The 25,204-nt window shown below is 46.1% G+C and overlaps 1 protein-coding gene across 4 annotated transcripts in view; it reads right to left on the bottom strand.

Moving 5' to 3' along the window:
* ADCYAP1R1 (ADCYAP receptor type I) overlaps positions 1-25,204 on the bottom strand; it is an 857,256-nt gene that overhangs the window by 181,047 nt on the left and 651,005 nt on the right. The window lies entirely within an intron of this gene.

The following is a 25,204-nucleotide window of genomic DNA, read 5'->3' as shown; positions in this document are numbered from 1 at the left end:
GTATTTAAAGTGGAGGCCAAGCAGTAAAACGAATACTGTTGGTTCTTTCAAATGTATAGCCTATGGAGAAGAACAACATATCACTAATAATCACTCAACAAGATATTTAAGGGAAATTATTTATTTATGCAGTAGTTATATGCATTTGTTAAATAGCATACCTGTGTTTGGGCATGAATTTACCTTCTCAATTGAAAATAATCTTTGTTAGCAGTTATAGTCAGTACTTAATCTGAGCTGGTGGTTTCCTGTACTGGGCACCCACACTAAGGACCTAATTACGATGTCAGTCGGACGAGTGTCCAACCCACATCGTAGCGGAAACTGGACCGCCCGACAAGGAGTTGGCGGTACCGCTTCCACTATTACATACAACCACCTTCACGGCGGTCAGAAAGTGTAATTTTTTCTATTGTGGCTTGTGCTGCCGGCTGTAGCACAAGCTGAAATAGAATAAATAAACTTTTAAAACATCCATGCACTTTGTGGCAGGCACCCTGCGGTGCCCACCACATGATGCATGTATGTTTGTGGGGGCACCAAAGGCCTCATAGCGGAGGCTGCAGGGGTACAGGTACGTAAGGGGGCCTCGAAAATCCTTTTCTGACAGCCTTTCCATATCGGAAAGGCCAACATGGAAAGGCTGTGGGAAACGTACATCATAATGCTGATGGCACCGCCGCTATTTGGGGATTATCTGTCCAACCTTGAGCCCGTCGTAAGTGCAGCGGAATGCCCTGCGTGTTTCCCTCCGACCGCCAGGACGGAAACCTATGATGTCCGTTGGAAAGCCTCAGACGAGCTTTCAGTTGGCTTTCTGCCCAACATCATAATCAGGCCCTATGTTGTCAACGCCAGCACTTATGACAGTCTGCCACATGGTGGCAATGTTTGTCTAATTTAGAGATGAGCACAAAAGTTTTATATTAATTCAATATACATTACAAATTACTAATACTTGTAGCCCAAGCAATTCTTATTATTTGAGGGGCTGAAATTGTCTAAATTGTCATACTTGTAGTAGTGTAACGGTTAGTAGCTGTGTTGGTACTGTCATTGGCTACGCTGGCAGGGGCAATGGGTGGTGCAAGCTACAGTGGACTCCTTACGAGGGCCCTGTCACTTACTTTTTTACACATTAAGCACTGGTTTTAGTTACATATGTCATTATAGATTTGAGGTTCTATATCCATTGTATTCTATCCAATACCTTGTAAAAGGGACAGTTCATCAGGTAGTTGATGAGCACACCCACGTCCTCACCCAGAACCATGGAAGAATGCCTCCTGGCTCTCTTTGTTAATTGTATACTTAATCTTACTCTGTTGGAGTGTTACAACAAACATTAAAGCAAGCTGACAATGCCTCTTTTTTGGAATGGTTGGTAAGATTAATGATAGTGGTAGCTGGAGTCAATCACATTTTAGCAGGTGATTAATGCCGGGATGCCTCATTACGTGACAACTATATTGCCACTGTACACCACATGGCTATAACAATGATGCAGGAAGGTGGAGTATTATGTGGTGATGCTAGTTAGACTTCGCTATTCAATACTCTCACAATACCGCAAAAAGAAGCAGATGGATTTACAATAATAAAGCATTAGCTCATTCCTTGTAGAGAAGCAAAGAGCAGTCAGACTTGACTAGAGGAAAATGTGTTAAGCATTTCAGAGTACCTACATGGATGATAAGTAATTGACATGACTCGAAAGAAATCCAACAGCAAGTTATAAAAATAAAGCAGATTTTTATCTTAATTTAAACAGCAAAATGAACAAGATCAGATACATATAACCAGTGTTATGGATTTTAGAAGAAAACATAATCAAAGCAATGCACGACTGCAGATTTTGCAGGACTTTTCTATTGCGGTCAATACCAAAAACTAGTAGGAGTGTAAAAGGGATGTGGGTCCCAGGACAAAGCCAAGACAGTCAGTTCAATTTACCTGGGTAGAGTAGCCAGGTAGAGAGTTGTTCTGGTTGTCCATGGTGCTGAAGCCAGAGCAGCAGTAGAGATGGGGCTTTATGACTTGCACAATACTGATGGCGAACAGGGTGTGAAAAGTCAACAACGGAGAACCTGCTGATGTCGGCTGAAAGTTTTGTGGAGTTCCCTCGGGGTGCAGAGTCGAGTAAAGGTTGTGGGCGCCGGACTGCCGACCATCAAGCCTTGGAAGCAGTAAGCACAGTGGAAAGTTAATTCAACATCCGGAGGTCTTGGGGAACATAGTAGCCACCTGAAACTTAGTGGTGGTCATTACTACATTTCCCACAATGCATTGAACCATCTACTTCTGGGTGATCCCTCGGAGGGTCCGATGGCCAGTGATTCTTCAGGTCTGGTGCATTATTTTTACTTGTGGATGCAGGGTTTTAGTGATACTAGTCCAAGGGAGTATGGTGATGCCTTTGGCTCTCAAAGGGATCACTCTGTCTGGAGGATGAGCCCTGTTTGTGCAGGTTCAGGAAAGCTTCCACGGGTGCAGAGTATCATGCTTTTGATTTCTGCAGCTCCTGTGGTCACAGACACGGGTCTCTTCTTTTATCCATGTTGCAAGCCAGATCAGAACTGAGGTTCTGGTGTCAGGGGCAGCCTTAAATCCTAGATTTAGGGGCATTAGTGGTGTGGGTGCAAGTGGCCAGAAGGCTACTAGCCCCAGCAGCTAATCCACCCCTGAGGTGACCACAGCTGGGGGTGTTGGTCACCTTTTCTACCCATAAACCACTATTCTAACACTTTTTAAAATGGCAGGAGTCTTCCTTAACTGTCCAGACCAGGTAGCCCAATCTAGAGGTGTGGCTAGTCTTCTGTGGGTGTACACCTCCTGAATGCCTATTTTTCCTACCTGCTCGGGTGCAAATGTACCTGTGGGCAGGAGGAGGGCTGTTTACTCCTTTGGGAGGCAGTCTGGTTGCATATCACAGGCAATATAGCCTCTGAAGCCCACCGCTGGGATGTCCCACTTCACTAGCCAGCCTGTCAAGGATGGAGGTGTGACTTCCTTCCCATCCAGGCAATTCTTTCTGACTCCTGGGAGAGTTCCCATATTCTGCCAGGGGAAAAGATTCTTGTCTTGGAGGCAGCGAGTGAGGGCTGGCAGCCATGGGCATAGGAAAGGCTGCGGCAACCAGGTGGACAACCTCTAAAGTGGCAACCTTGGTGCATGCCACATCATACCTGACATGAGATTATTGTCATGGATGATGAGGCATGTTGTTTGCCCGGGGGTCAGCTCATGTTATCCTATAGACTATCTATCAGTTATAGCGTCCTTGAATCTAAATGCCACTACAGGGCCATATAAGCTTGCACTTATATATCCACGCCTTTAATATAATCCACCCTGCTTCCTTAGGGGTGATTGGCATATATTAAAAATTGTACTTTGGGGGGCGTGGCTTGCAGCCGAGTGAAATGGCCGCAGCTTAGAGGAGCTCAGAGACCGGTGCGAGTACCCCAATCAATCCGGCATATAATCCTGGCATAAATCCGCCCTCACAGACACCAGTGGACTTCAGAATAATAAGGGCACCATCTGATCCTGGTTTCAGCTCCGAAGCTGCACCACACGAGAAACCGGGGCCGCAATATCTGAAGCAGCCCACAAGAGTAACAGAAGCTGCGACCTCGATTAGTGCAGGGGCCCGGCGGGAACACACACAGATCGATGCACTTAGGGAGTCCAGGGCGGTCTTTACAGGCACCGGACAGCATCCAACGGAAAGGCGACTGCCCAGGGTGGACAGCCCTGCCACCACCAGTGAAAGAATGTCAAAGTGAGGCCCCAGCAGGAGACGGAGCCGGAAATACCGGGAGAGGGCTGCAGGACGAAGAGCCGGCCATAGCTGCAGTCACACCGGGGCTGAAATAGTTGAAGCGTCCTACACGCGTGACGGAAGCCTGGCATAACCACCCCCTTCAAAACACCAATAAGCACCTTCCGATCCAGTTTCCAGCTGCAAAGCTGCGCCGCTCGAGACACGGGGCCAAAAAATCCGAAGCGGCCTACACACATAACAGAAGCCGAGGCCTCAATTAGTGCAGGGAACACACACTGACTGGCGCGAATACGGCGTTCAGGGCAGGCACTGCAGGCACCGGGGGCACTCAATGAAAAGGCGGTCATCCAGGCTAGACAGCCCTCCCAGCACAAGCGGTGGAGTAAGGCCCCAGCAAGAGACGGAGCCCAAAATACCGGGTGAGGAGTGCGAGGCTGAGTGCCGACAGTGACTGCTGCCGCTCTCCCTAATTACAAAGGTAAGGGACGGGACCTGATATCCAGCGCCTCCAAAGACAGCAAACTCAGGGGCAGAAGACATACTGTGTTACACACGACAAGGTGAGGAGGCCCAAAGACTCGTAATGATAGCCCTGCCCCAACGGCTCACTAATCAACACCCACAGCAGAAGTGCTTCCAAGCACGGAAGATGCCCAAGGTCACACGCTGCATAACAAGAAGACCAAGTAGCTGCGGGCTCCGAGACTTAGAGAGGGTACCCGGGGAAGGAGTGAGCAAGACTAACATCAGTGTTGCCTCGCAGGGGGCCAGCAAAAAAGAGGCGCTGCCCACCACCGTTCGGCCCTACTTACCACGTATTAGTGGCGCGGCGAGAAAACCGAGAGGCCGCTTGTGTCTTGCGGTCACGCGGCAGGCGGCAGCGAGTACCAGCATGTGCCGCAACAACTTACCATGCACGACCGCCCAGGTCAAGCTGGATAAACATACCTACTCAAAAGACTTTCCAGCCTTGCCAGAAAGACAGGCCCCATCGGACAAGGTCCCTGTGCCGGAGGGAGCGGCCAAGGTCAGGCTGGAGAATATTATGTCCGCACTCACAAATGTGCACACAACGGTGGGATCGAACATCTATGATGTCTCCTTTCTGAGAACGGACTTCCAAAAAATGGCCACCAGGGTCACTGAGGTTGAGCAGGTGACGAAGACCCTTGCTAAAGACACTATCACACTGCTCAAGAGGGTCAGTCAGTTAGAAGCCGAAAATAAACTCATGGCAGCAAAGTTGGACGATCAGGAGGGGCGCTCCAGGCGCAATAACGTAACAATCACGGGTGTTCCGGAAAGTGAGGGTGGCCCAGCCATGGATCTCTACATAGAGGACCTCTTAAAAACCAGACTTCAACCCAGAGGGCTCTCCACGTTTTTCTCAGTGGAAAGAGCGCACAGAGTGCCGGGGGGCAGGCCTAAGCCCGGGGCTCCCCCTAGAACCGTCCTGGCCCGCATCTTTAACTTCCGAGATAGGGACGCCATATTAAAAACAGCAAGGGTGGCCCCTCTGCTACGTGTTCAAAACTCGGTGGTCTCCTTCTTTCCAGATTACACGTGGCAGTCACAGAGCGTCACAGAAGCTTCCTTGATGTAAAAAACAGAACTCAGACGCAGAGAGCTATCCTATTCAATGTTGTTTCTGGCGAAGTTGCGAGGAGTAGCGGCTGGAAAAACTTGGTTTTTTGAAATGCCTGAGGAGGCCCACGACTGGCTCGAAGGATGGAGACAGATGGAAAGATCCAGACGGTCGGAGTTACGCCAACATCAACTCCAAGAGGGCGGCAAATCCAGGGATCGCAGACACGAACACGAGGCAGAAGGCACTCTACAGACGGAAGCCAGGAAGTGAAGTGAGGTGACCTTCCATGGTTGGGCCTGACTCGAACCAAGGGACACACGCACAGCTAGAGCCGCCATGAGGTGCGCATCCAGATGAAGGCGAGGGACTTGGCCAGACTGGTCTTCCCCCCCAGAAAAAAGACCCGAGGCAGCATAGTCAAACTCTGAGACGTTACATTCCACAGCTGCAAATGTGTCTTTGAGGACAGGGTAGACTAAGACGCCTCTTGAACTTCTCCCACCACACACGCAAGTACTGTGTAATGGGATTGAAGTACTCTGCAATGTTGGGGTGGCAGGTAGTTGAGAATCTGTCTGGCAGGGGAGTAGGGAGGGGAAGGTGGGGGATTGTTTTGTGTTCATGGTTATTCACTTTACATTATACACACAAGCTCAACTACAGCAGACAGAGATAGTCATGCGACCGTTATTATATGCACTCTGTACTCCACTGGTCAAGACCCACTGCCATACAACTGTCAGTCAATTCCCAGAACAATGGTGTTAGATACCACAGGTTTAAGATTAGATAACACACCAGCACAGGGCTCCCCCTTAACTATGATATCCTGGAACATGAACGGCCTTGGTCACAAGGTAAAACATGGTCAATTCTTACCCTGATACCCTTTGCCTTTGGTCTGGAAGACGTCTCGGGCCCACCCTCCTGAGAAGAACTTTGGGGGCCTTTTGAAGGCTCTTTCATTTTATCGTCGTTACCTTCTCCTGCTGGGCAGATAACAAAGATAAGGCTGCCACTGCAGTCTGCAAAGGCAGGCCTGCTGGCAGTAGTTTAATTTAGCCACTCGGGATGGCACAAACAGTACTTCAGGCCCGTGTGTCCCTTTAACACCCATGTCCTGGGTACCACTGATACCAAATACTAGGTACTTACAAGGGGATTAAAATCCTTTTGGGGTTACCAATTGATAAATATCAGTTTTACGGAGAAAGCACTGGCCCTGGGGCCTGGGTAGCAGGCTCCAGTCCTCTTTCAGAGTCATACCCATCAGCAATGGGAAAAAAAGAGTGGGGGGGCATACAAAAAGGGATCTTTCCTACAAATGGCAGCTATTCACATGCTTCAATCAGATTGCTTCTCTGGCAATGATAATTTCCATCTCCATCAGATTATGGAAGAGGCCAATGTCAAGGGCCATCAACATAATAAAGATCAGCCATTTGTTATTTATAATTTTGTGGCTTACATTTGTAGGGCTTGGTGTTGCTATGGATCCTTTATTGGGTAGGTAAAACTTCCACCCATCCTCCGTTGGTAGGAAAAGTTACAGCTATCTAAAAAGAGTGAAAAAGGTGCACATGCTCAGCAGAAGTCATTTATGTATGGGGCCCAGAGTGATACAGTACTGCTGTGCAGTCACTATTTGCTCTCATCTGTAACATAAGGACACCCAGCAGCATTAAACTAGGCCTGGGCAGTGTTTGCGGAGTTCTGCAACTCTGCGAAGTACCACAAGTGGTGGAGTGAGGCACGAAATGCTGTTCAGTCTGACCTTCCTGCCGCTCAGGTAGAAATTCTACCCAAGCACCATCTCATGCTCACCAACTTACAGCAGACGAGTGCGAGCAGGGAATAAACTCTGCTGTGCGCCTCGGGGTGGCTCGGTAGCAACCAGGGATCTGGCCGGCGTTGAGTGCGTTGAGCTCGGAGGCGTCGTAGGTCCGGCGGGTGGGCTGGTGTCTGCGGGGGCCAAGGGTCCTGGCACTGGGCGTGGTCCAGGCGCGGACAGGCGCAGACGGGCTTACCTTTGGCGCACCTTCGGCGCACAATCGGCGCGCCCGCTGCGCGTCAACGCTGCGCGTTTGCCACTCTGCCATAAGTGGAGAGTGGGGGGGGGAGCGAGGGAGGGGCAGCTGGGAGGCGGGAGGGAGCGGCGAATGAGGGTCGAGGAAAGTAAGGGGGCGGGCCGCAGGGGGGCAGCGGCGAGGAGGGAGGGAAGAGAACGGCGGGAGGAGGAGGGGTGGCGGGAAAGGAGAGGTGGGAAAAAACGGCGGAGCGGCGAGGGGGGAGGCCTGCGGGCAGTCCCTAGCAGGCAGCGGGCAAGAGGCAGGGGCAGGGATCAGACAGGCAGCAGGGTGACCTGGCCCCCGGAGACCGTGCGATGGCGGGGTCGGGGGTCAGGCAGCCGGCAGCAAGGAGACCTGGCACGCGGGAATGTGCGAGGCAGGGGCAGGAGGTAGGCAGCAGGGAGGCCTGGCAGGCAGGCGTCAGGCAGCAGGGGGCCCTGGTACACGGGGACCGTGCGACAGGTGGAGCGACCAGGAGGTAAGTCTATGTCCCCATCCCATGGATTTCACAGCACCCAGCCAGATTTTTGGCACTACTTTCATGGCGGATGGCAAAGTGTGTGAGATAGTTCCCCCACAAAGCAAGAAGGGGAGGTTGCCACAAACTATGGCCTACCCCTTTGTCGCATAGGCTGGACCTTCAACCTCCTCAAACCACCAATCATTCACAATTAGAAGATGTGCAGCCCTATAGTAGCAGAGGATGTCGAGAGATGCTATTTCTCAGTTAAAGGTATGCCGGAAATATTTATTGAGGGAAATCCAGGGAACTTCCCTGTTCTACAGCAAGTTATAAACAAAAGCGTTAACTTTAACAAAGAGGGTCCAGTGCACTGGAAATGGGTAATTTTGGAGCTGATAAAGAAGTCTGGACAGGGAAACCATCATAAGGATGGCTGAGAAACACAACATGGACAGCGGGAAGCAGAACCAAAACTTTACATCTTTGGAGAGACTGTCATGCTGATTTTGGAGGTTAGAGTCGTATGCCCTTTGCCCATCATTGGTAACAAAAACTTCCAGATATTTAAAGCCCAGCAGAAGCACACACATCTAAGGCACCCAGGGCATGGCCAGAGGGCATGGGACAATGGGGTATATGGAGGACTAAGTCTTATTTATGAGTATGAACTAAAGACCTGTAGGATCTGGAGAGCCCGAGGCCCTGTCTAATGTGGATTATCCAAAAACAACAGGATATCATCAGCATAAAGGGAGATCCTGTGAACCACATCTGGAGGCTATTGGAACCAATGGATCAAGGCATCTACATACACCCATGCCACCAAGTGCTCTATGGCTATGGTGAATATTAAAGGGGAAAGGGAAAAGGAGATATCCCTATCGGGTGCCCTGTCTTATGGGGAACCAATCTGACACCGCTCCTCCAACTCACACACTCGCCAGGAGGTCAGTGTAAATGAGGCACACAAACCCAATGAAGTTGGGACCAAAACCTAAGTGATCCAGAAGGGCAAAGAGGCAAGCCCAGATGACAGAATCCAACACCTTTTCAAAGTCCACCATAAGCATGGCCTGGAGTTCGGAGGTAGTCGACCACTTAGCTCTATAGCATTGTGAACTCGGTGTATATTGTGTTGAGTGGCCCGGTGGGGCATGAATCCAGATTGGTCCTGGCTCACCAGATGGGGAATCACTACCATGAACCAGTTAGCCAACATCTTTGACCAGATCTTAACCTCCGATTTTTATAAGGAGATTGGTGGATATTCCTCAGAGAGTGTGCCATCAAGGCCTTGTTTTGGGCTCACCACAATTTCCACTGATCAGAGATCCTGAGGCAATTCACCACTTGCCAGAGCTTCAACAAAGGTTTTAAGCACCAAGGGGCTTACTTGGGGCCAAAAGAGGTGCCAACATTTGGCTATATACCCGATGGTCCCGGTGTCTCGCCTGCTACAGCTATGCATGGGCAACGCTGAGCTCATCACATGTGACATGTGCTTCCAAGGAGTCAACATTTGGCTACATACCCGATGGTCCCGGTGTCTTGCCTGCTAAAGCTATGCATGGGCAACTCTGAGCTTATCACATGTGACATGTGCTTCCAAGGAGTCAGGTTCCACCAGAGCGAGGCACAGCACTTTTTTGTCAACTAAGAATTGGTGAAGGTCTGCCTGGGGCCCATAAGAATCAGACCTGTAATGGCCTCATAATAGGTTGAAAATGTATTTGCAATGTCTCTGTTACCAGTTATTATTCGAGACTTAGCATTGGTTCCAATGTACCCAACCAGAGCACCAGTGGCCCACAGAGTGCAGAGCCAATGCAATGTTTTATTGGACTTGTCCCCCATTGGTAGATACAGCTGCGGGTGGCCAGCCACGCCTCACAAGCCTCTGCGTGAGTTTTTGTTTAAGTAAAGTTCATGTGTGGAGACAGTCACGCATCAGAGCCTCCTCCATCGTTGCAACATATGGTTGTTCAAGATCTAGCAATCATGTCTCAAGATCTTCCACCTTCCGTCGAGCGTGCGCCTTCTGCCCCTGGTAATAGCTAATAATGACATCACGAAAGGTGACTTGTAAAGACTCCCAAAGGGTTCCTGCAGAGGACACCAACTCCTGATTTTCATGCAGAAATTGCTGGCTCATTTCCTAACACTATTTGCTGAAACTCCTCGTCCTGGAGGACCAGCAGCTCAATCGCCACCCCCCCCTCTGCCCTCCCAGAGTGTATCTGTACCCATGCCAGATCCATTTTCACCAGTGGGTGATCTGAGAAGCTTCTCATCAGGATATGCACACCAAGTACACAATGGGCATCATGCTGGGGTAGGAGAAAATTATCCAGACTGGAAAAAAGGTTTGCGAGCCCCAGAATAAAAGGTATATTTATGAGCAGTCAGTTAATGTGATGCCACATATTGAATAGGGACATGTTGTGAAGAAAGGTGGAGTGCAAAGTTGGGCATATCCGGTGTCAGCCAGGACAGAGGAGGGATCCAAGTCAAGATCGCCCACCCCATTGAGGTTGTGAAGATACAATAATCATGCTCTCAACACAAAGTAAGGTATAAGAAGAGAGAGTACATTTAATGAACACTTTAGCAGGTTCTAACTTGCCAACCTATTCCTCTAACCGGTGTGACACCAGTCTTCCACATTCTACCTCAACATTCCATCATTGACATTCTCCTTCTGGTGTCACATCACAAGCTGCCCACTGAAGCATACCACACACCTCCCCCAATTTGAATCTCCATTGGAGTCCCTATATTGATCTATACATAAAACCTCAATATTTGGTTCAATGACATACATAAAACTATTATATATATGTTTGAGCAATTCAAGAAACATGTTGATGAAAGTACAACAACATTAACATGTCTACAAAATCCTTAAGATATTCTGGACCTTTTTGTGTTCTCATACTTTTCCTTTGTACCTCATAAATTCCTTTGTATGAGCTACTATATTGGCCTCCCTCTCCACTTTTACTTAGAAAATCTATGTTTTCTCTCATGCTCTTTCTCACTTCTTCATTTTCCATAGGTTTCACACCCACACAGCGACTTAGATTCCACACCCTGCCATCATCAATTTTCACTGCATTTTTAAACAGCTTTATGACTTTGTGCACTTTTGTGTATTATGACCATGGTGCACCACCCATTGATGCCTTTATTTTTGCCAAATCACCCACTCTGACAAATACCTTCTTAACTCTCTTTTGTTGATCATACACTTATTTCCTCATTTCCTGCTTTCATTTGTCTCTTTGTCTTCAATCCCCCAATGTGGGGTTCTTAAAACCTTTTTCCACAGCATTCACCTGAGACACAATAAAGTGTTTGGTGACCACCCTTAAAATAATTCAAATGGAATTTTTCCTGTTGATGAATGAGGAGTAATTCTATATGCAGTGATCCTATCCTGTAAGGCTTTCCAATCCAAACCATATGATTTGGCCAAGTACATACTCTCCTTGAGAGTTTTATTCAACCTTTCAATGGCACCATTTGTCGCAGGATGATATTCTGAACTTTTGTAATCACATGTAAGGCCGCACAGGTGCTGGAATTTGCCTTGTGACCTGATCTGTCACATCTGACACATTTACCCAAAAACCTACTTGCAGACCCTTTGTTTTCAACCTTATTCTTATCAATAAGACTCACATCAGAACTTATTTTTTCAGTTGCGACTGATGCCCAGAAGCAGCAGTGGGGCGGGTGAGGGGGACCGAGTGGGGGAATATCACATAAAAAAAAATCACTTATCTCATAGCCGGCCAGTTGGCTGGCCAGCCGCCGCTGCCTCTCCTGCGTCCTCTTCCTGGCTTCTTGTGAGAAACAAGAAGCAGGAAGCAACAGGGCTCCCACGCTCCCCGCAGCCAATCACAACGCTGCAATGCAGCATTGTGATTGGTCTGAGTGCAGTGACTCCGCGCTCAGCCAGGGGCTGTAGGGGTGGGCATGTTCTCCATGCAGGCTGTAATGCAGCCTGCATGGAGAACAGGGAAAGTCGGCATGACTGTTTTGGGCGGCTGACCAAACAGTCATTGCTCACAGTGGAGGGTTGTGCCACTCCTCCCCTGCTCTTCAGCCCCACGCCACCCCCTTACTCAAGCTGCCGCAGCAGGAGCACAAAATAAAATGATAACATTAGTTATTATCATTTTATTTTTTCCTTTCTTTTGCTGCTTCGAGGCAGTGGGGGATGCTCCTCCGCCTCAGTGGAGGAGGTGCCACTGCATTTTTCCTCCTTTTGTTCTACTCTCTGTGTGATACTCAATTCCTTTACACATTCTACCATGTGTGCCACCCTTTTTACCACTATAATCACTTCATCAAGTGGTGGTTTACTCTTTGAGTCACAATTCTTCACGTATTTTATCACTACTACGCTTTAACAATTATTGGTCTCTTATTCTCTCTTACAGTGCTGCTCCAAATTTGCATGTAGAAGCAAGCTTTCTCAAGCTGGTAACATCTTCTTCAATGGTTTTGCCTTGACCTTGTGCTCTCAACACAAAAAGAAACCTCTCCATTATGGTGCTGGTTTTTGGCAAATAATGTTCATCAAGTTGATGAATACTAACTGTATTCATTTAAATGGCATTTCTCTTCAGGGCTTAAATCTGGTAAGTTTTAAAGTACCTCTTGTCCCTCTCCTCCCAGACAGTGCAACAAAAGAGCATGCTTTCTCTCTGCACTAATATTAGTTTTGCACACCCTCCCAGTTTCTAAAGATTTTCTTCCACTTGCTCCACTTGACTGTTGGTTCACTGGGGAAGATCCACTAATCACGCTCTCAACACAAAGTAAGTTATACGAAGAGCGAGTATATTTAATGAACACCCCAGCAGGCTCTAACTTGCCAATCTATTACTCTAACCATCACAGCTGTCTTCCACATTCTACCTCAACAATCCATCATTGGCTTTCACCTTCTCGTGCTCACCTCACAACACATGTCACATCACAAGCTGAGCACAGAAGGAGAATACCACAGAGTACACCTCCTAAAATCCATGGAACATTGGGCAACTCCCAAAGAGGTAACACAGCTTCTCCATCAACCTAGAGGAAAGGGTGGGAGGGGCGTAAACACACATCAAAGAGACTGGAGACCCCCGCTGAGTCCCCATGACCACCACATACCAGCCGAGGCTGTCATACCACACTCTGGACACCACCATAGGGACAGGTTGATGGATATGAATGGCCAGGCTTTGTGAGCCACGATGGAAGCCTGAATGATATACCTGGGAATATCTTCTGCAGGCCAGAAAGGGGCAGTTGTTACCCATGATAAGCGTTTCTTGTTTCTTATGGTATGAAGATATTAGTGTTGGACCTATGAACCGCCTTGAATATTGGCCCATGCTTGACAGGCTGCCAAGTCTCAGTCAGGTGTATTGATGTGTCATGTATATGTAAATAACCATCAGTGGGTTTAATCAAAACAGAACCTTCCCAACAAATATAAGGCCATTATTCGCAAAGTGAAAACCTTATTCTTCACCGCTAAAATTGATAATACAGCCAATTCCTCTAAGGAATTATTCACCACAGTACAAATGCTCACCCAAGCTCCCCCACCTCAGCCCACTCCCTGTAACCAGGTATTTTGCAATTCAGTGGCCGAAGCCTTATGCTAGAAAGTAGAGGATGTTTTTAATACCTTTTCTTTAACCCCCAACGCTAAGGAACCAGCTATCATCCTCCTAAAACATCTAGCATTAACACAGATTTCAATTCATTCAGACCCACTTCCCATACCAAAGTAGTCAAGCTATTTAAAGCTGCTAAATCAGGTTCTCCGGAGGACCTTTGCCCACCGAGAACAGCCACTTTGACAGTTGATGTTATCAGCCCTAAAGTAGGCAGATTTATTACAATTGCTGTGTAACTCCGATTCATTCCCTTCCGTCTGGAAGAAAGTTATTGTTTTACCGCTGATTAAGAAACCATCACTCAATCCAGATGATCCAAATAAGTACCAGCCTATTTCTTGCATTCCACTCCTGGCCAAAATATTTGAAAAAGCCTAAAATACACAATTGGGTGAGTATATTACCAAGAACAACTTCCTTGACTCCTCACAATTCGACTTTTGAGCCGTACACAGTACCAAGCTCACACTCATTAAGGGCACAGTAGAGATCAGGCAATCCCTGGACATTAGCGTCTGGGCTGCCTTGATCCTGCTCAACTCATCGGCGGCCTTCGCTACAGTCAACCATAGGCTGCTTATGGCGCGCTTTAGTTGGATCTGGCTAACTGGTACAGCCTGGAAGCTAAATAATTAATTCTTATCTGGACAAGTGCAAACAATTAGATTAGAGGGATTCCCCTCCCTCTCTATCTCTCTACCCTGTGGGGTACCACAAGGGTATTCAATCAGCCCACTTCTGTTTAATGTCTACGTTATCCCGGTGGCGTATCTCATCAGATCCTTCGGTTTCAAAATCACGTTATTTATGCTGATGACACCCAAATTGTTGTCTCCCTTGGTACAGCTGACCGGGCGGCAGCAGAACAATTTTGTGGCTTCATGAGAGCCATAGGAAATTGAATGGTGAATAATTGTCTTAAATTGAATGCCTCCAAAATGGAGGTAATGGTGTTCGGTGCTCAACCATCAACTCAGAGCTGGCCTCAGACCTATCGCCCAACATGGCCCAACAGTCGTACCCGCAAATGCCCACCCGTTACCCTAAGACACCCACTCCACCTGCCGAGATGAGGAGGCACCCTAAGCACACATCCCCCCTCTGGTCCTGGAACACTATTCCCTACCCCAACACCACTTCCAGACGCATCAGATTTAAGAAACACCTCTCGGGCCCGGACGTCCTCTCCCTTCTTCTAACTTACAACACCACTCAACCTGACACTCCAGTCACATTCAGACCTATCCAAGCTATGCCGCTAGCCCCTTTTAAAGATCGTAGTAATCTGACAGTCACTCCAGAGACTATTCAAACCATTACACTTAACCCACATAGAACCCCCACATTTAACTCCAATGCACTAAATACAGCGAACCTCATGCAAGTTCACATTGCACAGTATACTCCCACTGACTCCAAAACTCACCTGAAATGCATCCTTCTCAACTGCAGATCCACAGTGAAACATGCAGCAGATATTGCTGACCTCATGCTTGATCAGGAACTTGAACTCCTGATATTCACTGGAACTTGGCTCAATGACTCCTCAGGTCCTGTCCTGGACATCCTTGTTCCTCCCACTCACACCATTATCAGACTTGATAGAGCTAAAAGCATGGGGGAGGTGTGATGTGTATTTACCATAACAGTCTCCCAACAAAACAATCTCTATCCGCTTCTGTCTCATTTTGTGAAAACCTAAGCATCAACATCTTCATGCAAACAAAGACCCCTATGCAACCAACACATCTTCTACCATCCACCAGGTGACAATCTCCTTCTGTTTGAAGAAACTATGGAAACCATCTCATCCAATCTAGGTCTTCATTGCCCTATGATCTTCCTGGGAGACTTCAATCTACATTGGAATGACCTAAATGACTTAGCTGTGAACAGTCTTAAAAAAATCGTACTTGACCTCAACCTGACTCAATTCTGAGACAGCCCAACACACAACTTGTGCTCCACCCTTGATCTAATCATCTCCAACCCTGACACCATTCGGATTAAATCAATAGCTCCCTGTGTCTGGTCAGATCACCACTCTAACACCTTCCTTATACTTGAACGATGGAACACCCAAATACTTCAACTCAAGAAATTGAAACACTGGAAAATATCAATGTAAAACGCTAACATGGACGAACTCATATCACGCAGCAATCTGTCCCTGTCTCCACCCATGCTCATGGCAGATGTACATGAACTCACTGATCACTACAACAACACCATGCTAAACGTTCTGGATGCAATTGCTCTCCTTCAACTAAAAAGAAAATCTAACAAAGACTCCAATCCTTAGTTCAATGACGGCCTAAACTCAGACAGGCGCAATTTAAGACTAGCAGAACGAGCTTGGAGATCCTCTCCAGCTACCGAACTCCTCAAACTTTTGAGAATAAGAAGGACTCTGTACAACAAACACATCAGATTTGCAAAAGTGTCCTTCTTCAGAAGATAACTAGACAAAGCCAGAAATTGCCCCAAAATCCTGTTTGAACTGATCAAATGGCAAACCAACAACACACCCACTCAATTGATAATCCCCGCCAGTCCTCAACCTAATTGTGAGGACTTTACTGCCTTCTTCATCGAAAAATCCAACAACATTGAATCTGATCTAAGGTCGGCCTAGCACGGTTTATCATCCTTACCAGACTCTCACCTAACTCCCCAGTCCCCTCTTCCTACCTTCCACTCCTCTAAAAACAATGCACATTGGAATCAATTCTCAACCTACTATGACAGTTCCATTCTCAACATTCTCTCTACTCTGAAACCCTCGAATCACTTCAATGATCCCCTTCCCTCATATTTCTTTAAAGAATTGATAAGGCCTCTTCCGCTCTGGACCAAAATCGTGAATACCTCCCTACTTCAAGGTGAGATCCCTGACTGCTTAAGTCGGGGCTAGTTCTCCCCATCCTTAAGAAACCTACTGCGGACCCTGAGGATCTTAATAACTTCTGACTAATCACTAACACCCCTACTCTCGCAAAGCTCATTGAGAAATGTGTGCAGGTACAACTATGTAACCACATTGAGGAATTCCCGCTACTAGATCAAATTCAATCGGGCTTCCGTCAAGGCCACAGCACCAAAACAGCCATCAGTCACATAGTTGATGACGCGCTTACCCGACTTGACAGGAAAAAATCCTGCTTATTAATCCTACTCGACCTCTCATCAGCCTTTGATACGGTCAAACATGACAAACCTCCTGAGCCTTCTGGGACATAGGATGGGGCTGTCTGACACTTGTGGTTCCCATTCTGAAGAAACTAGGGGCTGACCCCCAGATACTGTTGAACTCCTGACCAATCTCCTTGCTCCCTTACCTGGCTTAGGTACTGGAGGCCCATCTGGCGAAGTGCCTGTCCAACTTCATTGAACAATACAACTATCTTAATTCCCACCAAGCAGGGTTTTGCCCTGCGCACTCAACAGAGACGGTAATACTGGCGGTACTAGACCCCTTGCAAGAGAAGGCTAATAGGGCACCCACCAGGCCCTGGTACTGTTGGATCTCTCGGCCACCTTTGACACAGTCGACCATGGTATCTTTGTGGACCATGTCAAGGCGGCTGGCATTCAGGGCTCAGCCCTTAGCTGGATTAGCTCCTTTCAAGAGGACCACTCCCAGTCAGTCCGCATAGTCCAGTTCACGGCGCTAAAGTTTACAACCTTCTGTGTGGTCACACATGGCTCTTCGTTATCGCCCCATTTGTTTAACCTCTACCTTCTCTCTCAGATCCGGTCCCTCAAGGAAATTAAAGTTGCCACTTTCAATTATGCCGACGATTCACAACTAATGTTCACCATCGACAACTCACCGCAATCAGCCTCTGAATTTCAGTCCACCAGGATAAACATCCGACATTGGATGGATTGTAACCATTTAAAGCTTAACCCAGGCAAGACTTAATTGGTCCTGAAGAGGGGCAGCCACAATCTTTGGGGCCAACACTTTTGGCCAACGTAACTAGGACTCCCCACCCCTTTTTCCTCTTCTAAAAGCCTTGGTGTCACAATAAATAATGGCCTGTCACTAAAAACCCAAGTTGGCTCTGTGATCTCTACCTGCTTCTTCCAATTACAGAAGATTAGAAAGATCAGAAGACTACTCACACAGGCAGCACTGACACAGGTTGTAATAGCCACAATTATGTCCCACTTGGACTACGCCAACTCAGTCTACCTTGGTATGACACTGTTCTTAACTAAACATTTACAGATGGTGCAGAATCAAGCGGCTAGATTAATTCACCCGCAACCCAGGTGGCAACATGCCACCCCACTTTTGAGGAAGCTGCACTGGCTTCCCATCCCCCAGCATTGTGCTTTTAAAGTAGGATAGTTGGTCTTTAAATCACTAAATGGACAGAGCCCCAAATTCATTGATAGCCTTATCTAAAGGTACACTCCCTCCAGCAACGTACGCTCGGCTCACCTCCATCTCCTGGCAACTCCTGCATTTAAGCTGAAGCGTCAAGGGGGCTGCAGATTTGCAACCTTTACACCTAGACTATGGAATTCCTTTCCCCTAGAAATCAGTTCATGCACTGATCTACTGATCTTCAGAAAATCTCTCAAGACATGGCTGTTCACCCAAGCATATGAATAACTCCAACCGGGTTAGGTAAGTCCTAGAAACAGCGTAATGAAACCAATTGGTGTATGTGCGCTCTATAAGAATTTTATAACATAACAAAGTGGTGGTCCACCAAGCTCAGTCGTCTCCCTACTTCTTCTAAGTGTGTGAGAAACTTAGGAGTTCTTTTAAATAATAATCTATCCTACAATGACTAAGCAAATGCAGTCACTTCAGCAGCTTTTTGAACCTTGAAAAGGTAAAAAAGCCTTTTCAAAATAGTGGTCACTTCTCTAGTTGTATCACAAATCAATTTGGCTATATCTCAATGCCACTGTCAAGTTTTTAAATAAACTGCAGACCTTACAGAACATGGCAGCATGATTGCTAGCTAATATCCCCAAGCGCCGATCTGTCTTTAATCTTATAGACAAGCTCCATTGGCTCCCGGTCAAACAAAGGATAGATTACAAAGCTCTGTGTGCGGTTTACAAGGCGCTACACGTAATGGGTCCAGACTTTATGAACAAATGCTTCACTTCGTACATACCTTCTTGCGTCCTCAGATCTGCTTCGGCCAAGCCCGTCCCAGTCCCAACATTTAAACTCACTAGTTGTGGGGGCAGAGGCTTCATGCCAGGATGGGGGCTCTTAAAGGTGAGATGCTCCACACTCCAACAGTGCAATGGGAACACAAAGTTAAGCCCGTGAAGGGATCCACCACTGATCTGCCCCAAGTCATACAGCAGTAGATGCCCATCATCATCACTCCCAAGAGGTCAGCACCAGCAGCATGACCCAGAACATCACTGACAATAGAAGCAGCACAGGATCAAGCTCAGGCCCAAAACCCACACCTCGTGTGATGTAGAGACAGCAGATAGAGTTTTTCAGCTGCAGAGGGCTTTGGGGCCACGCAACTACAGTTGATCCACAACAGAGGCCAAGCACCACGTGGCCAGTTGTGTCACCGAACGTGACCACATTGTAGGCAGCTCGATGAGTGTTGCAGCGCTAGCAATCGGCCCCTCAGTCCTCTGTGGGAACCCCAGGTGAATCACTGCTATAAAGCTGGGGCGGGAAACTCTCCCTCTGGGCCAAAATTATCAGGGGACTGCAGGCCCAGTCTTACAGATGTGGGGCCAGTAGTTGGACAGGGTGGTCGGGTAGAGGTACCCCAATCAGCACAGCTGATGGGCCCCGGGAGAGGCCACCAAGCAGATAGGCCCACTGATTTACCTCCTCGTGGGCTATCTTTCAGAGGGAAAGGGCACCACCATTTCATATCAGCACAGCATCACTGTAATGACCTCCCCACTGGCCAAGTGCAGGGCAGGATGTGTCCCGTAAAATGTCTTCAAGTGCCAAATGCAGGTGTGGAGCGGAGTAAAGGAAGCCCCCCACTTTGGGCCTCTGTAGAGGTTGCAGATCTTGCTGCCAAATGTTTTGACATCCATGTTATTTGGTTATAAGTTCGGGGCATAGACCGCTCATCTCTCTCAGTAGGCCCCATGAAACAGCAATGTCTGAGGGGGGCAAACCCAGACCAGGAGGGGAACTCCCAGCATGTTGCAGCTCTCCTGCCCATCTCAGGGCAGGCTCAATGCCAAGGCATGGCCAACATCTCAATCTCATATCATCACAGCTCCATCCAAGAGGCCACCAGGCGGAAATCGAGAGAGCCCCCTTTCATTGAGACCATCTAGCGGGCTCCCAGATTGGCATGCAGTCTCTTCCTCAGCTCCCCACCAGCGCGGTTGCAGTCCTATGATCCAACGGCCCTCCAAGGTTATCAGCATCGAGCCGGAGACCTCTGGAGTGCATGCACAGGGATCTGATCAGGTGCTGTTAAAACGCCACCAGTCTGTGCTCACCCCGGGCTATTGAGCCAAGGGGAGCAGGCTACTTTGTTGCATTTCTGGTGTGTTGCGGAACAGCTCTAACAAAGGGTAACAGCCATGTTCAGCACACAAGCCATGCCCCCAGGAGTGATATTTTTATCATATGCTGTAGTTATCACCTACTCGCCATTAGTGATGCATTTGGACAGATGTAGAACAATGTGAAATTAATAAGGTCCCAAAAGAAAATGGTTTAAGGTCAAACTTTCTCTTTAAACCTCGCTTAGACCTGTCAGCCTTAGGGTAGTCTTTCCCCCAACTTTTTGCCTTCATCCTCCATTTTTGTGCTGATGTAATTGTTCTTGGCATTAGGATTCTGTGCACTTTGCCGCTGCTAACCAGTGCTAAAGTGCTTGTGCTCACGTCTCTATACATGGAAACTTTGGCTTATACCCAATTGGTATATATCATTTACTTATAAGTCCCTAGTAAAGTGGCACTACATGTGCCCTGGGGCCCTTAAGTTACATGCTACTAGTGGACCTGCAGAACTGTTTGTGCCAACCACTTAAGTAACACTTTAAACATGTTTCAGGCCTGCCATTTCAGAAACTCTGTGTGCAGATTTAAGCTGTCAATTCGACCTGGCAAAATAAAACATTTGCCATGCCTAAAACTTCAATTTTAATACTTATAAGTCAGCCCTATGGTAGGTTCTGGATAGCACAGGTGGTAGGGTGAAATGTATTTAAAAAAGAAGAAATGTCCTTTTAGGTTTTTTTTACATGTCCTGGAAGTGAGAAATTCTTAAATTCATCAATCAGGTAAAACATTCTTTATTTTAGAAACCATCCCCCAAAAAAACACACATTAAACAGATAAAAACATTTACAGTAAAAAATACAAATCAAACATTATAGTTAAACTTAAAAGTAAGCAAAGCAGCATGAGAAGTCAAAGAAATCCATGCAGCACAGTACTAGAAATGTCGAAGTTCCAAAGGAGAACATACAGATGTAGATAATATTTAAGACCGGATAAGCAAGCACGTACTTAGGGGCAGGTTAAGTCATTCTAGTTCTTATACACAGGGCTAGAAAAGTACATCAAATTAACAAAACATTTCCCATCATGTTAAAAAATATAATTCATAACTAAGATAGTTTTAAAAATAAACTTGCAACAATTGCAAAATAAAATGTATCCAGGCTGGACTTTATGAGTTTTAGCTATCAATAAGCCCTATAGTGTATCAACCAGATTTGCTTGATGTGCATCTGTCTCCATGGGTCATATTATTTGATTATAGACGGAGTCCCAAGGACTTCCTTATATGCCTGACTCCGAAAAATTGGCTGCTTAGTGCTATCGCATTGTAAGAGTCGATAGGCATCACTTAAGTGTCTTGTGCTCAGAGTAATGCACATCGGCCTAATTCAGGGCCTCCTAGGTTTTGCAGAAGAAGGCCAGAAAAATTGCCTTAAATCTCTTTTTTACTCCAACAAGGCTCATATCTAGAAACAGATATATCTTGCCGAGCACAAGTTGATCACACAGCATATATTACACTATATATGAATTAAATGTCCAAGTCAAATATTTACTAATCAATCTATATGACACTTAGTCCAGAATTATTCTCAATTTGAGTCCAGATTTATTCTCAATTCAGAGTTTCTCAATTCACAATAGTCTATAAATTCAGAACAGTCTTGCGAATGAAGTATCCAATTCAAGTCCTCACAAATATTCTTGTATATGAATCAATTCCAAATTAAATTATCACAACGTAGTTCTAAATTCATAAATGGATCAACCAAATGGATCAGCCAACACGTGTTTCGTTGTAACAACAACTTCCTCAGGGCTGTAATCCAAAGAAACAAAGTATAAACTAAAGAAATAGTTATAATTTACAGTCTTTTTATGGAAAAATTTTATACATTCTGACACCTCCTAAGTGTAAGTAAAGCACAAAGTTACCAATACATCAGTGCAACAAACATAAACTTCAGTGTGGATCCCAGTGTCATAAATTAAAGCACGTCGCAAACAATAGGCTCATATCTACCATAGGATAAAATTGTATTTGCCTTTTTATACTTTATAAGTGTAATTTGAAAATGGGAAGAGATAACTTGTTCAAGTTTGGTGTCTCTGGAATCAAAATTTAAAATCCTAACTTAAGGTGAAGTTGTATTTTAGATTGCAATTCTGAAAATGTCACTTTTAGAAAGTTGCAAAAGAAAAGGAGGGGTTTGGCCCTGTGGGAAAGAGGGTAGGTAGGGCCTATTGTATACCAGAAAGGGGGAATACCTATGCCTCTTGTGGGAACACGTTAATGTACAGCAAAGAGAAAACCACATTAATTAGTTAACTCAGACATTTAATTTATGTCATTTGCTTTCAGACTTTTTCTGATGTGATTATTTTTTAGAAAAACAAGGAAAGATACATAGTCAACTTCACATTGAGCAAACACATTTCTTGCAGGGAAAAGCAGCGAAACATTATATACAATCAATAAATTGAAACAAGTGCAATTGTGCAATCAAATTATAACAGTGATAAACAATTATTTCAAAACAGTGAGAAGAAACAGTATCATCAAGGTGTGTTTGATGGATGAAAATGAGTTTAAAGTCTTATTCACTAACAGCCCAATTTCCTGTTATCATGTCATTACAAAAGAACATTTTTATAAAAGCACAGGAATGGGAACCAAAAATGAATTTGGACAAGCGCAATGACTTATTGCCGACGCGTTTCGAATCCCAATGTGTGAATCATTGGATTCTCATCAGGGCGTGGGAAATTATCCGCAGATACTGTTTGAAAAAGGAGAAAAAGGGATAGTTTTAGGGTGATAAGCCTTACAAATTAGTGCAAAGAGCTTTGTCCCAATGAATACACCCAAGGGTGTAACATACCTCATGTAACCAATGATTTTGGTCACTTTGTCATTTTTAGAGCTTTAGTCATCATGCAACGTGGATGTCAACCTGCAAAGGAGCAACGTTGTTGGAATAAATAATTTATTTTAATGTAACCAAGGGCTAGAACTATTCAGGGGTAGTGGTGAGTATTTAGGCAGAAAAAATTACCTTCGAATCTGATGCGTCCGCTCAGAACTCGAGGTGGAGGAAAGTGGTTTCGATCCATATATTCTGTCCCTCACACGATCTACAAGCGAGAATTAATATGTATTCTTAGCCACCAATTTTTTTAAGTCACTATCAGCGCCAAGCCTGAAAAACAGGGTTTCTTACTTAGTTCGCGGTTACTTGCGAAGAGGAGTTGTATTCGTCAGCAGTCCAAAAGTTTGGGCCCCCGGTATGTTGTGTTCACCATCTACTATGAGGGCTAGTCACCAAATATCCGAATGAATCCTAAAGGCAACGAGTACAGAATTACTGAAAATGCCTCGTGCGGTGCAGCGCGTGTGTATGCGCCAGCAAGGACGCGGGTCTTACCGTGAGTCCTTAATTTGCCGCGGTGTCTACCAGGTTTGGAGCAGGAAGGCGGTGCGTTTCCGCTGGTGTAATTCTGAAAAAGCACCCGGAGGTCACGTGGGGCCGCTGGCCAATCTGAGTGTGTGGAGGCTTGGGTTGGTGGCGCTAAGGTTTGTGGGACTGGTAGTTTATGTGCAAAATGCAATTACTGGTGAAGGCGGTGGAGCCATTCATATCCTGTTGACTTCACTCAATACATTTAGCCCATTATTTACACAATTGAATTTCATGATGAGGTACGCCTCTTTGCGTAAGAGCGCGGCCTCAATGTCTTGTGAGCAGTGTTTGGGGTCTACCCATGTGAGTACTGTCCATTTGAATTCACTTTCACCATGGTTGTTATTCATAAAATGTTCTACCATGGGTGCAGAGGTAACTTTCTTCTTTATCCTCGATCGGTGTTGCGTGATCCGTACGTTAACTGCTTGACACGTTTTTCCTATGTACACTCTATTGCAGGGACATACCACGGCATAGATGACATTCTTAGTCCTACAATTTGTGAACATTTCATGTTTCCATTTGACCCCGTCATGATCAAATGTGTTGCCTTCCAAGGTGGTCGAACACGATACACAATTGCCACACTTGTGGTGCCCGCTTATTGGTTTTAGGTTCCACTGTGATATAAGATCACTTTTTTGTTTTGGAATGTAGCTGTCAGCCCTGATCAAATGCTGACCAATGCTCTTATTTTTGCGCATGGCGAAAATGGGTTTCCTTAGAGGTTGTTCCAAATCTTCCAATAAATGCCAATTCTTCAGAATAATGCGTTTGAATTGATTTGTGTGTGATCCATAAGTCGTGACACACACTAGTTCGTCCAATTCAATTTTTTCTTTATTTTGAAGGAGATTCTCCCGTGGGGTGAATCTGGCCCGTTTTTTCGAATGCTTAAGGAGTTTTTTGGGGTAACCCCTTTTCGCCATTTCCGCACAAAAATTGGTTGCATGTTGTTCAAAATCTGCCAAATCTGTGCAGTTTCTTCTGATTCTTAACATTTGCCCAAAAGGGAGGTTTTCTTTCAAGCACTGTGGATGCGAGCTTTTGAAATGGAGGATGGTGTTCCTATCCGTGGCTTTTTTGTGCAAGGTAGTTGTTAGGATGTCATCGCTGACGCCTACTGTGATGTCCAGGAAAGTCATTTTGCTTTTGCTTGATTCAATAGAGAAACTGATGTCTCTATGTCTTGAGTTTAGCCAATTGTAGAAATGGTCAAGTTCAGTCTGGCTCCCCTGCCACAGGAGCCAGACGTCATCAATGTATCTAAGCCATTGACTTATGTGGCCAACAAATGGATTGTTATTGTTAGCTGAACCTCTGATTTCAGCTAACGATAGAATAAATGAAGTAGGGACTCTATGCGGTCTTTCTCGTTGATCAAGATATATTTCTAAGACCTGCAACGCCTCATCTTGAGGGATTTGAGTATAAAGTGAGGTAACGTCAAGGGTAACCATCATATGGGTGTCATTTATTCTATCGTTAGCTGAAATCACGTTACGTAGTAACTACTTTAAGTTCGAAAATGCGTTCTTTGTCCAATTAAAGGGCATCGCCATGGGTTGCCCATACGCACCTGAGATGGCGGTACTTTATATGGCACAATATGAACAGAGGTTCATATACAATAACAATCCATTTGTTGGCCACATAAGTCAATGGCTTAGAT

Source organism: Lissotriton helveticus, chromosome 10 (assembly GCF_964261635.1).
Source record: "Lissotriton helveticus chromosome 10, aLisHel1.1, whole genome shotgun sequence".
In the NCBI taxonomy this organism is placed as follows: Eukaryota; Metazoa; Chordata; class Amphibia; order Caudata; family Salamandridae; genus Lissotriton; species Lissotriton helveticus.
This window is presented reverse-complemented; position numbering and strand designations above follow the sequence as displayed.